Source organism: Ranitomeya imitator, chromosome 1 (assembly GCF_032444005.1).
Source record: "Ranitomeya imitator isolate aRanImi1 chromosome 1, aRanImi1.pri, whole genome shotgun sequence".
Lineage (NCBI taxonomy): Eukaryota > Metazoa > Chordata > Amphibia > Anura > Dendrobatidae > Ranitomeya > Ranitomeya imitator.
Window position 1 is genome coordinate 43,175,293 of NC_091282.1, and position 14,583 is coordinate 43,189,875.

The window sequence follows — 14,583 nt, forward strand, 5'->3', positions numbered from 1 at the left end:
CTATGGGAAACAAAAAACGCTGTGCACATGCTGCAGAAAAATCCGCGCGGAAACGCTGCGGATTACATTCCGCAGCATGTCACTTCTTTTCTGCGGATTTTCAGCTGCTCCAATAGAAAACTGCAGTTGAAAATCCGCAGAAAAAAACGCAGTAAAAACCGCGATAAATCCGCAGTAAAAACCGCGATGGGTTTTCACTGCGGATTTTGCAATTCCGCTGCGGAAAAATCCGCAGTGGAATCTGCAAAGTGTGCACATAGCCTAAGAGTGTGTCAATTCCTTCAGTGTTTCTGCTGTGGATTTCACTCATGAGTGGGGAAAAATCTGCGCCACAAAATGCAAGTAAAAAATGCAGCTGTAAAAACGTGCCTTTTTGCAGCTGCGTTTTTCCTGCCAAAAAATGCAAAAATGGTGCAGAAATTGCTGCAACCGAATACTTAACAATCTTACCTTGCGCAGGCGTGTACTATGGAGGACAGAGAATGAACTTCAATCCAATATTGCAGCCAGCATGCAGCCAGCGGGTAAGGAAAGGGTGAATCAAACACCCCAAAACCCCGCCTCCATGGCTGAAGATTGTTCCCTCCAAATTCAGGTGACAGTGTCCCTTTAACGTGAGCACATACACTTAAAAGTGTTTATTTTTGCATCTCCCATGCATTTTCACAAAGTGTCTTTCTACAGGGTGTCTTAGTAGAAGAAAGGACCACCCATAAAAACACCGCAGAAAAAAATGCATAAAAAAAAACAGAAAAATTCAAATCCCCCGAGCAAAAAAAACCCCTCAAAATTCATAATAACTGCAGAATTTCATGTGTTTTTATGCAGAAAGTTGCACTTCAAAAGGGCATCATGTATATTGCTATACCTTAACTGCAAGATTGTCTTTGTTACATTTGGCTCAGTTCTTTAAAACCCATAGTCATAATTAAAAAAGAAAAAAATAAAACCATTAGAATTCGAAAAAAGTGTAAGGTTGACATTTTTTCCCCCGTCACATATTTCTAACATCAAATTAAAAAAAATATATATTTTTTTTTTGAAAATGATGCATGATAATTTATATTTGATTTATAATTAATATTTATTTGAAGAAATTACTTTCTGAAATAGTTTTTTTACATTTTTTTTGTTTCTTACTCTCAATAATGTTGGAGAAATACCGTATAATGTAATGTGAAAACATTTGCAATTACTGCTGCCTTCCCCATGAAATCCTGGAATCTTGCCGAGTATTGTGCTGAGCTTCATTGTAGCTGGGAATGATGCATGAGAGTGTTATCCCATGGTAAAAAATGCTCTGTCTCAGATGTACTGCACGTAACCTAGTTTTTTCTGTGAACTAGGTCCTGAGAGATTAAGGACATCTGGTGCATGCTAGACAGACAAAACGTGCTGGCATTCCATTATGGGTATGCAGAAAACACATTTTCATAAAGGTAAAGACCCACAGATATTAATTAAGGGAGATGCTGGGAACATTGATTTATTTTTCCATCAAACATATCCCTACTTGGCATCTTTGTCCTGCTTTATTTTTTATTTTATTTTTTTTTTTATATTTTTCACCTATCCTTAGATTTCTAAAAAAAAATTAAAAATAAATATATAATTCCATCATTTCGGGCAAGATCAGATCTGACCACTGGAGCTACTTCACAGCCGCACTTATGGGTTAAAAATCAACTTATAAATAATTAGCAAATTTTGAACTAAACATAATTTCTTGGACTTGTCCCAAAAATACGCAATGTGCATTTCATGGGGGGGGAAAAAAAAAAAAAAAAAAAAAAAGAAGTCTATTTTGTTGTTATATAATTGCATTAAATAATTTAATTTACAAAAGAAGAAGAAAAAAAAAAAAGAGAACAAATTCTGGAACTTGTTTCATCTCTTCAGCTATAAATTCTTTCATGTTAGGCATAGATTAGATAAACATGCCAAATTGTCTTCTCGGAAAAATCACCCTCATATTTTATTGAAAAAGGGCGGTCTCTTCCTAGGCGGTGGGATCTTGCTAAATGGAAGAGCATGTGTTAAAATAAATAAATAAAAGAAAGATTAAAATGCAACATAAAAAAATAAAAATTAAAGTAAAACAATAAATGAAACTATTAGCAATAAGTATGTGTGTATACCATATATATATATATATATATATATACAGTATGTGTGTGCTTATATATATATATATATATATGTGTATATATATATATGTGTATACATATATATATATATGTACCGGTATATATATATATATATATATATATATATATATATATATGTACCGGTACATATATATATATATATATATATTCTTAAAGTAATAAAGTCAACAAATAGCAAAAGTAAAAAAAAATCATTATTAATAAATAAGGTACAATATTAATAAAGGAAAAAAATTAAGGAAACGCCTAAAAAATAAGATATATTAAATGCTTTAAAATGGAAGCTATAAATTAAAATACATTGAAATTAAAAAATAAATAAATGGGCATCTCTAATAAAGTAATAGAAGTAGAAAAAAATAATAGATAACTGTAAATAAAGTAAAAAATATGCCAAATGAATTAAAATGTGTTTGAATACACGCAATAAAATAAATATTTAATCATAAATAACATAAAAATATGCAAAATATTAAAAAAATATATAAATATTAGAAATATTTAGAAAATCTAAAAGTATAATAAATAAATTAAACACATTAAAAAAAATACAAAAAAAAAATGTTGAAATTGGAAGCAGTGGTGATTATAAACTGTGAATGCTGTTTTCTGGGAATATTGTAACCTGGTTGACTGCCTGCCACCCTCCAGCATCCAAGCTGTCTCTATATCTTTTTCTTCAGCGGTGAGAAGTAATTCACCCCGAGGAAAACAGGAATGTGTAGAAAAATATTTTCGGCGTCAGCTAAGTTATTGTAATCCAGAGAATAGGGTGATGGTGTAAACTTTTTTTTTTTTCCCGGGCTTGTCGAGTTGTATTTGGAAGGTTTACAAACTGGGAAGGCGGTTGTGTTAAAGTTGCAGCTGAATCGTTGTTCTAGACGTTGACAGTCAATAACGAGCCTCCGAGCTGCGGGTAAAAATAACTAAATGGGAAATGCAACACATTCCAGTTGGATATATGTCGTGTTTTGAACACACATGTGGATAGTTATGTATGCATTTATTATTGATTTAGGACCGATATATTCCACAGAGAACAAGCTCTTACATCCGTTCCTGTGGAATCTCTATCCTAGATCCATGATATCTGGAGACGAATACACTGCTTCCATACAGATGTCCACCATTAGGAAAGCTTGGCAATTGTCCATGGTCTCTGTTTCTGAGGGGTTCCAGAAGACCGAACAACATGAGAATGAGAGTGGAAGGAAGTAATTTTCTAGCCCTCCTTGAGATATAATATATTAGACACTTTATTGGAGACCTGTTGAGGCATAATATGGTGGCTTTATCTGGACACGATGATGATATTTGGACATTGAACAGCAGTATTGTTTGGGCAGCATATGGGAGTGTTATAAGGTCATTTTATGGTAGTATCATTTGGATACCATTATGGAGGTTGTAAGAGCAGCTCTACACCATGTTCCAAATTATTATGCAAATGATATTTTTCTTGGATTTTCTCGTATGATAAAAGTCATCACCCGTTAGATTATACATTGAATTTTATTGAAGAAACCTCCCAATGACAACAGTATAATCTCCAAAATGAATAAAAACTCACAATGCACTGTTCCAAATTATTAGGCACAGTAGAATTTCTATACATTTGATATGTTTTAAAGAGCTGAGAATGCTCATTTGTGGAATTTGCAGCATTAGGAGGTCACATTCACTGAACAAAAAAGCTATTTAACTCCAAAACATCCTAACAGGCCAAGTTACATGTTACCATAGGAACCCTTCTTTGATATCACCTTCACAATTCTTGCATCCATTGAACTTGTGAGTTTTTGGAGAGTTTCTGCTTGTATTTCTTTGCATGAAGTCAGAATAGTCTTCCAGAGCTGCTGTTTTGATGTGAACTGCTTCCCACCCTCGTAGATCTTTTGCTTGATGATACTCCACAGGTTCTCTATAGGGTTGAGGTCAGGGGAAGATGGTGGCCACACCATGAGTTTATCTTCTTTTATGCCCATAGCAGCCAATGTCTCAGAGGTATTCTTTGCAGCATGAGATGGGGCATTGTCATGCATGAAGACGATTTTCCTCCTGAAGGCACGTTTCTGCTTTTTATACCATGGAAGAAAGTTGTCAGTCAGAAACTCTATATACTTTGCAGAGGTCATTTTCACATTTTCAGGAACCTTAAAGGGCCCTACCAGCTGTTTCCCCATGATTCCGGCCCAAAACATGACTCCTCCACCTCCTTGCTGACGTCGCAGCCTTGTTGGGACAAGGTGGCCATCCACCAACCATCCACTACTCCATCCATCTGGACCATTCAGAGTTGGTCGACACTCATCAGTAAACAAGACTATTTGAAAATTAGTCTTCATGTATGTCTGGTTCCACTGCAACCGTTTCTGCTTGTGAACAGTGTTTGGCCAAATAGTAGGTTTATGCACCACAGCAAGACTTTGAAGAATCCTGCACCTTGAGGTTCAAGGGACTCCAGAGGCACCAGCAGCTTCAAATATCTGTTTGCTGGTTTGTAATGGCTTTTAGCAGCTGCTCTCTTAATCTGATGAACTTGTCTGACAGAAACCTTCCTTATTATGCCTTTATCAGCATGAACACGTCTGTGCTCAGAATCAGCCACAAATCTCTTAACAGTACGATGATCATGCTTTAAGTTTTTGGGAAATAGCTAATGTTTTCATCCCTAGACCAAGGCATTGCACTATTTGATACTTTTTGGCAGCAGAGAGATCCTTTTTCTTTCCCATGTTACTTGAAAACTGTGGCCTGCTTATAATGTGGAACATGATTTTTAAGTAGTTTTCCTTTAATTAGAATCAGCTGGAAAACTAATTATCACATGTGTTTAAGATTGATTTCAGTGATCCATTAAGCCCTGAGACACAATACCATCCATGAGTTCATTTGAAAAACAAAACAATTACCGTATATACTCGAGTATAAGCCGAGATTTTCAGCCCATTTTTTTGGGCTGAAAGTCCCCCTCTCGGCTTATACTCGAGTCATATACCCGGGTGTCGGCAGGGGAGGGGGAGCGGGGGCTGTGTAGTTATACTTACCTGCTGCGGCGCGGTCCCTGCAGTCCCTGGCTTCTCCGGCGCTGCAGCTTCTTCCTGTAATTGAGCGGTCACATGGCACCGCTCATTACAGAAATGAATAGGCAGCTCCACCCCCATAGGGGAGGAGCCGCATATTCATTGCTGTAAATGAGCGGTGCCATGTGACCGCTCAATTACAGGAAGAAGCTGTAGCGCCGGAGAAGCCAGGGACTGCAGGGACCGCGCCGCAGCAGGTAAGGGGAGCGCAGCGCTATAATTACCTGCTCCTCGCTCCGGCTCCGTCTGCAGCGTCCTCTAGCAATGACGCTCAGGTTAGAGGGCGCGGTGACATAGTCAGTGCGCGCCCTCTGCTGAGCGTCAGTGCTGGAGACGGAGCCGCAGAGGAGCAGGTAATTATTGAAAGCGCTGGCGTCCTGAGAAGAGAGGTGAGTATGTGATTTTTTTTTTTTTTATGGCAGCACCAGCAGCATTCTAAGGAGCACCTATGGGGCCATAAAGGTGCAGAGCATATAAGGGGCACAGCATTATAAGGAGCATCTATGGGGCCATAAAGGTGCAGAGCATATATGGGGCACAGCATTATAAGGAGCACCTATGGGGCCATAAAGGTGCAGAGCATATATGGGGCACAGCATTCTAAGGAGCATCTATGGGGCCATAAAGGTGCAGAGCATATATGGGGCACAGCATTCTAAGGAGCACCTATGGGGCCATAAAGGTGCAGAGCATATAAGGGGCACAGCATTATAAGGAGCACCTATGGAGCCATAAAGGTGCAGAGCATATATGGGGCACAGCATTATAAGGAGCACCTATGGGGCCATAAAGGTGCAGAGCATATATGGGGCACAGCATTATAAGGAGCACCTATGGGGCCATAATCAAAGGTGCAGAGCATAAATGGCACAGCATTATAAGGAGCATCTATGGGGCCATAAAGGTGCAGAGCATATATGGGGCACAGCATTCTAAGGAGCACCTATGGGGCCATAAAGGTGCAGAGCATATAAGGGGCACAGCATTATAAGGAGCACCTATGGAGCCATAAAGGTGCAGAGCATATATGGGGCACAGCATTATAAGGAGCACCTATGGGGCCATAAAGGTGCAGAGCATATATGGGGCACAGCATTATAAGGAGCATCTATGGGGCCATAATCAAAGGTGCAGAGCATAAATGGCACAGCATTATAAGGAGCATCTATGGGGCCATAAAGGTGCAGAGCATATATGGGGCACAGCATTATAAGGGGCATCTATGGGGCCATAATTAAAGGTGCAGAGCATATATGGTACAGCATTCTAAGGAGCATCTATGGGGCCATAATCAACGGTGCAGAGCATATATGGCACAACATTATAAGGAGCACCTATGGGGCCATAATCAAAGGTGCAGAGCGTATATGGCACAGCATTATAAGGGGCATCTATGGGGCCATAATCAAAGGTGCAGAGCGTATATGGCACAGCATTATAAGGGGCATCTATGGGGCCATAATCAAAGGTGCAGAGCATATATGGCACAACATTATAAGGGGCATCTATGGGGCCATAATCAAAGGTGCAGAGCATATATGGCACAGCATTATAAGGAGCATCTATGGGGCCATAATCAAAGGTGCAGAGCATATAGGGCACAGCATTCTAAGGAGCATCTATGGGGCCATAATCAACGGTGCAGAGCATATATGGCACAACATTATAAGGAGCATCTATGGGGCCATAATCAAAGGTGCAGAGCATATATGGCACAACATTATAAGGAGCATCTATGGGGCCATAATCAACGATGCAGAGCATATATGGCACAACATTATAAGGAGCATCTATGGGGCCATAATCAAAGGTGCAGAGCGTATATGGCACAGCATTATAAGGGGCATCTATGGGGCCATAATCAAAGGTGCAGAGCATATATGGCACAACATTATAAGGAGCACCTATGGGGCCATAATCAAAGGTGCAGAGCGTATATGGCACAGCATTATAAGGGGCATCTATGGGGCCATAATCAAAGGTGCAGAGCGTATATGGCACAGCATTATAAGGGGCATCTATGGGGCCATAATCAAAGGTGCAGAGCATATATGGCACAACATTATAAGGAGCACCTATGGGGCCATAATCAAAGGTGCAGAGCGTATATGGCACAGCATTATAAGGGGCATCTATGGGGCCATAATCAAAGGTGCAGAGCGTATATGGCACAGCATTATAAGGGGCATCTATGGGGCCATAATCAAAGGTGCAGAGCATATATGGCACAGCATTATAAGGAGCATCTATGGGGCCATAATCAAAGGTGCAGAGCATATAGGGCACAGCATTCTAAGGAGCATCTATGGGGCCATAATCAACGGTGCAGAGCATATATGGCACAACATTATAAGGGGCATCTATGGGGCCATAATCAATGGTGCAGAGCATATATGGCACAGCATTATAAGGAGCATTTATGGGGCCATAATCAACGGTGCAGAGCATATATGGCACAACATTATAAGGGGCATCTATGGGGCCATAATCAATGGTGCAGAGCATATATGGCACAGCATTATAAGGAGCATTTATGGGGCCATAATCAAAGGTGCAGAGCGTATATGGCACAACATTATAAGGGGCATCTATGGGGCCATAATCAAAGGTGCAGAGCATATATGGCACAACATTATAAGGGGCATCTATGGGGCCATAATCAAAGGTGCAGAGCGTATATGGCACAACATTATAAGGAGCATTTATGGGGCCATAATCAAAGGTGCAGAGCGTATATGGCACAACATTATAAGGGGCATCTATGGGGCCATAATCAAAGGTGCAGAGCATATATGGCACAGCATTATAAGGAGCATCTATGGGGCCATAATCAAAGGTGCAGAGCATATAGGGCACAGCATTCTAAGGAGCATCTATGGGGCCATAATCAACGGTGCAGAGCATATATGGCACAACATTATAAGGGGCATCTATGGGGCCATAATCAAAGGTGCAGAGCATATATGGGGCACAGCATTATAAGGAGCATCTATGGGGCCATAATCAAAGGTGCAGAGCATATATGGCACAACATTATAAGGAGCATCTATGGGGCCATAATCAAAGGTGCAGAGCGTATATGGCACAGCATTATAAGGGGCATCTATGGGGCCATAATCAAAGGTGCAGAGCATATATGGCACAACATTATAAGGAGCATCCATGGGGCCATAATCAAAGGTGCAGAGCATATATGGCACAACATTATAAGGGGCATCTATGGGGCCATAATCAAAGGTGCAGAGCATATATGGGGCACAGCATTATAAGGAGCATCCATGGGGCCATAATCAAAGGTGCAGAGCATATATGGCACAACATTATAAGGAGCATCTATGGGGCCATAATCAAAGGTGCAGAGTATATATGGCACAGCATTATAAGGGGCATCTATGGGGCCATAATCAAAGGTGCAGAGCATATATGGCACAGCATTATAAGGAGCATCTATGGGGCCATAATCAAAGGTGCAGAGCATATATGGCACAGCATTATAAGGAGCATCTATGGGGCCATAATCAAAGGTGCAGAGCATATATGGCACAGCATTATAAGGAGCATCTATGGGGCCATAATCAAAGGTGCAGAGCATATATGGCACAGCATTATAAGGAGCATCTATGGGGCCATAATCAAAGGTGCAGAGTATATATGGCACAGCATTATAAGGAGCATCTATGGGGCCATAATCAAAGGTGCAGAGCATATATGGCACAGCATTATAAGGAGCATCTATGGGGCCATAATCAAAGGTGCAGAGTATATATGGCACAGCATTATAAGGAGCATCTATGGGGCCATAATCAAAGGTGCAGAGCATATATGGCACAACATTATAAGGAGCATCTATGGGGCCATAATCAAAGGTGCAGAGCATATATGGGGCACAGCATTATAAGGAGCATCTATGGGGCCATAATCAAAGGTGCAGAGCATTCTATATAGCACAGTTGTATATGGAGCATCTATGGGGCAATAATGAACGGTATGGAGCATCTATTTTTATTTTTCAAATTCACCGGTAAATGCTGCATTTTCTACCCTAGGCTTATACTCAAGTCAATAAGTTTTCCCAGTTTTTTGTGGCAAAATTAGGGGGGTCGGCTTATACTCGGGTCGGCTTATACTCGAGTATATACGGTAAATCTTTATGACGTTTAAATCCAATTTGCAAAATAATTTGGAACACGGTGTATCAATTTATAAGTTTCTGGGATTCAGTCAGGACCAGTGAGAAGAACAAAGAAATACAAAGTCATAAGATGTACAAAACTCTCCAAAGAATTCTGGAGTGTTCATATATTTATACCCTTCATGAATGTAGGCGTTCCTAACAGAAATTTAGGAGTTTCTTACATGATAGAAAATAGCAGAAAACATGGTTGCATAATAAGTAAAGACACTGTCTATCTCCACCCAGCTTTGCCAACAAATCTTTAGGCTCGTGCACATGACCGTTTTTCTCGTGGTTTTCACAAACAGCACTGGTACCTACGATATTCTATAGGGCTGTGCCCATGTCCAACTTGTTTCCTTGGACCCAGTGGTCCATGGAAAAAAAATTGGTGAAGTCCAATTTTGATATGAGCATTGGATAAAAAAAACAGCAATTCAAGTCTATGGGTCGGGGAAAAAATTCGGACCAACATCCGTGTGCAGTCCGAATTTTTATGGATTGACAGAATGAAGTAGGTGGAGAAACTTTTTTTCTTCTCTCAACATCCAAGAAAAACTGATGCTACTCTACGCCTATCAACCTCTTAGCAAAGTCTGATCAAAGTATTCGGACCGCTTTTGTTATTGGATGTGGAGAAATCGGTCACGTGAGCCTACTCTTTCAGTGTGTTCTCCTGAGAATTATCATACCCTTTGGCATACATTTGGCAGGCTGAAGACCTTAACCCCTTCCTTACGCTATCAAAGTATTAATAAAGGGGTCGTAGATATTGATTATTAGATGAGTAGCGGCCATGATGGCAGAATGTGGATACCGGATCAAGACCTTCCAATTCCTACGCTACTACCTGTGGCAGATTCAGCACCGCTTCTGATTAAAAGACCCCTTGAAATCACATGCAAGTATGACATTACTAGGCACTACTAATTGGAAGAGGCGCTGGGGATGTCACAGGAAATAGAAGTTTCTCAGAACTATGGACTGAAATGGCTGCTGGATCAGGGACCTTTTTTTGCTCAACTTTTTTGATGACCTATCCTGAAAAGAGGCAATCAATGTCAGATTGGTGCATGTCCTGTGGCGGCCAGATGTAAAACAGTGTACAGAAATGGAGCTTTGTAGTAGTCCCTCTTCGGTACTGCTGGTCCAATTACAGTGAATGGGGCACCCAAGGTCCACTTTACAGTGTATGGAGCTCTGCTTTTCTGATTCTGTTCACTGCGCCTGGTTTTGGGGGTTTGGACTCCCAACCAATCTGATGTTTCTGACATTTCAAGCTCTACACAACCACTTTAAAAGGTTATTTTCACCTTAGCAAGTTATTACCTAATCACTGACAACCTGCTGATCTTTGAGGTCCTGGCTAGGACCCCCCCATCACTGATCTTGAGAATAGAGCTTTAAAATGTCCTTTTAGAATGTAGAGGTAGCAATGTGCTTGGTTAGCTCCACCCATGCCTTGTTCAACCAGATCTGTCACCAGATACAAGCTGCATTCATTATAGATATTAAACCTGATGAGACTGATGGACTTACGTTGAAAAACCCATGTCAGAGTGGCAGTATAATCTTCTTGAAATAGAGCATACAGTAGGATTAATTTTAATGTCTAGAGGGGAAACTTTAAAAAAAAAAGATTAAATAGCCATTCTCACATAGATTTTCACAGTAAGTACAACAGTATCATTACACCTAAGAGATCTGTTTAACAATATTGTGAATTAGGGTGACAGATCTTATGTAAAACTAGTGTAAAGTGTGTTGGTCTACATTTATCATAAAATTAAAATAAATCTGAAGAGGTTTTCCCACCTCATACATTTGTATCCCACGCACCTATGGTACCTCCCAATGAGAACCCAATTTTCCAAACCCTTCAATGGAGCAGTGGCCGATCATGCTACCTTCCCATCTACGCTTGAGAATGGGAAGCAGATAAGCCCTCACTGCAGATGATAAAAATGGGCAAACTGTGTCCTAAGGCCGGCGTCACACTCAGCGTATAAAAATACGGTCCGTAATTTACGGCCGTAATACGCTGAAAAGTCCCCAAAATAGTGGTCCGTATCTCCTCCGTAGGCAGCAGTAATGTCAGTAGTGTGTATGTGCAATATTTGGCCGTTCTAGCTATTAAATTAAAGGGTTAAATGGCGGAAAAAATTGGCGTGGGCTCCCGCGCAATTTTCTCCACCAGAGTGGTAAAGCCAGTGACTGATGGCAGATATTAATAGCCTGGAGAGGGTCCACGGTTATTGCCCCCCCCCCCCCCCCGTGGCTAAAAACATCTTGACCCCAGCCACCCCAGAAAAGGCACATCTGGAAGATGCGCCTATTCTGGCAGTTGGCCACTCTCTTCCCACTCCCGTGCTGGATGTCCTCATATGAACTCGAGCCTGGGAACTTTTCTGATTTTTTAGCCGGGGGGGCCAATAACCGTGGACCCTCTCCAGGCTATTAATATCTGCCCTCAGTCACTGGCTTTACTACTCTGGCAGAGAAAATTGCGCGGGAGCCCACGCCAATTTTTTCCGCCATTTAACCCTTTAATTTAATAGCTAGAACGGCCAAATTTTGCACACACACACTAATAACATTAGTAGTGTGGAATATGCAAAAAAAAATGGGAATATGACATGGTTTACCATATATAAACCATGTCTCACATCATGTCAGGTTTAGGAAGGAGATAGCAAAGCCGGCAATTGAATTACCGGCTTTAAAGCTATCTCGCGCTGTATGAAGTAATAATATATATATATATATGTGTCTCACTGACATATATATATATATATATATATATATATATATACCTATTCTATGTGTACACATTTATTCTACCTATTCTACTGTAAGCTGTCAGTGTACACCGCACTGAATTGCCAGCTTTTCTCTCTAACACCGCTGCGTATTTCTCGCAAGTCACACTGTTGGTCCGTGTGTAATCCGTATTTTTCTGGCTTCCATAGACTTTCATTGGCGATTTTTTTGCGCAATACGGTGACAAACGCAGCATGCTGTGATTTTCTACCGCTGTAGAAAGCCGTATAATACGGATCAGTAAAATACGGCAGATAGGAGCTGGGGCATAGAGAATAATTGGGCCGTGTGTAATGCGTGTTTTACGGATGTATTTTATGTGCTCATACGTCCGTAAAACTCGCTAGTGTGAGGCCGGCCTAATAATTGTAGGGAACCCTTTAAAGATTACTGTAAACGGCTACCCACTCTCCCCAGTCCCATAAGCTCGCTGCCTCAGTGTAATACTTGACACTGATCTCTCATTCAAACCACATATCCAAGCCCTTTCCACTTCCTGCTGACTTCAACTCAAAAATATTTCCCGGATCTGTCCATTCCTCAACCAAGAATCTGCAAAAACCCTAGTCCATGCCCTCATCATCTCCCGCCTTGACTACTGCAACCTCCTGCTCTGTGGCCTCCCCTCTAACACTCTAGCACCCCTCCAATCTATTCTAAACTCTGCTGCCCGACTAATCCACCTGTCCCCCCGCTATTCCCCGGCCTCTCCCCTCTGTCAATCCCTGCACTGGCTCCCCATTGCCCTGAGACTCCACTACAAAACCCTAACCATGACATACAAAGCCATCCACAACCTGTCTCCTCCATACATCTGCGACCTCGTCTCCCGGTACTTTCCTTCACGCAACTTCTGATCCTCACAAGATCTTCTTCTTTATTCCCCTCTTATCTCCTCTTCCCACAATCGCATACAAGATTTCTCCCACGCATCACCCCTACTCTGGAACTCTCTACCCCAACACATCAGACTCTCGCCTACCATCGAAACCTTCAAAAAGAACCTGAAGACCTACCTCTTCCGACAAGCCTACAACCTGCAGTAACCACCGATCAAACAAACCGCTGCATCACCAGCTCTACCCTCACCTACTGTATCCTCACCCATCCCTTGTAGATTGTGAGCCCTCGCGGGCAGGGTCCTCTCTCCTCCTGTACCAGTCATGACTTGAATTGATTACAATTATTGTACTTGTCTTTTATTATATATACCCCTTCTCATATGTAAAGCGCTATGGAATAAATGGCACTATAATAAATAATAAAAATAAAGATAATCCATTTTGTTATGTTACCCACATCCACAGAAGATAGATTTGGCTTTTCCCATCATGCATTTCCTTTTTTAAGTTTACGTAACGACAGCCTTCACCTACAAGAAAGAGAGGTGATCCATTATGAAGCCATTTTTACTATCCATGATAATTGAGCTTGCTTTGGGCCACTTTCCATGACCTTGGTGCCAAATCTCCAACTCAATATTTGCCAAGCGTACTGATCCAGCAAATTTTTGTCAAGACCAAGTACCGTAATAAAAATGGATTCCACTGCCTTCTCTCTTTCAGGGCTCCTACCACTGCTTTGTGTCTTCCCTCTATAGGATGCACGTAGGAAAGGCTGGATTTCGAAAAAAATGCCCAAGCAATAAATGTACATCATTAATAGTTCTGCAAACCTCTTGTTCTATGAGGTCTTCTGGATACAGTTAAAAGGGTTTTTACCCTTTCTAAAAGTAGTAAAAACAAAGAAACTGCCCTTTGCTCCACCTTCAAAGGTCTGTCACTGAGTCTCTGCTGCTGCTCCTAGTATCAATTGTTGTCTGCAGCGTGGATATCATACCGATATTGCTTCAGTCATTCATTGAGCTCAGCGGCTCTGCCAATGTAGACAGAGTAGGGAAGCAGGAGATCAAGTCAAGGTATGTGTCACCAAGGTGGCTGGCCTCGGTGACATAAGTCCAAGAAAAGAGTGCGTTGGTAACAATAAGTTACTGAAAGGACTTTCAGTGGCCCAGATTTTGGATCTGATATTTAGGATCGACCAATAGATCTTGGGTGGGAAAAGTCACTCCCAAACATACCATTCCAGAGCTTGCAGGTCCTTTGAAAGACAGCTGGATGGGCTCAGGTGTGGTCTGTACTGTTGGAGAGGAAAAGACCATTTAATGATTGACAGACTGTGCCTGAAGAGAATCAGTGCCGATACTGCTCTGATGGTGAGGCCATGCTAATTTATTGTGCCTACCCTGATAAACAACTGTTTTATTATTGAATGTTTAGGCTGAAGAAAACTTGTTTTCCCTAATTTTGAAAGTTTATGCAAGAAAATCAACATTAAC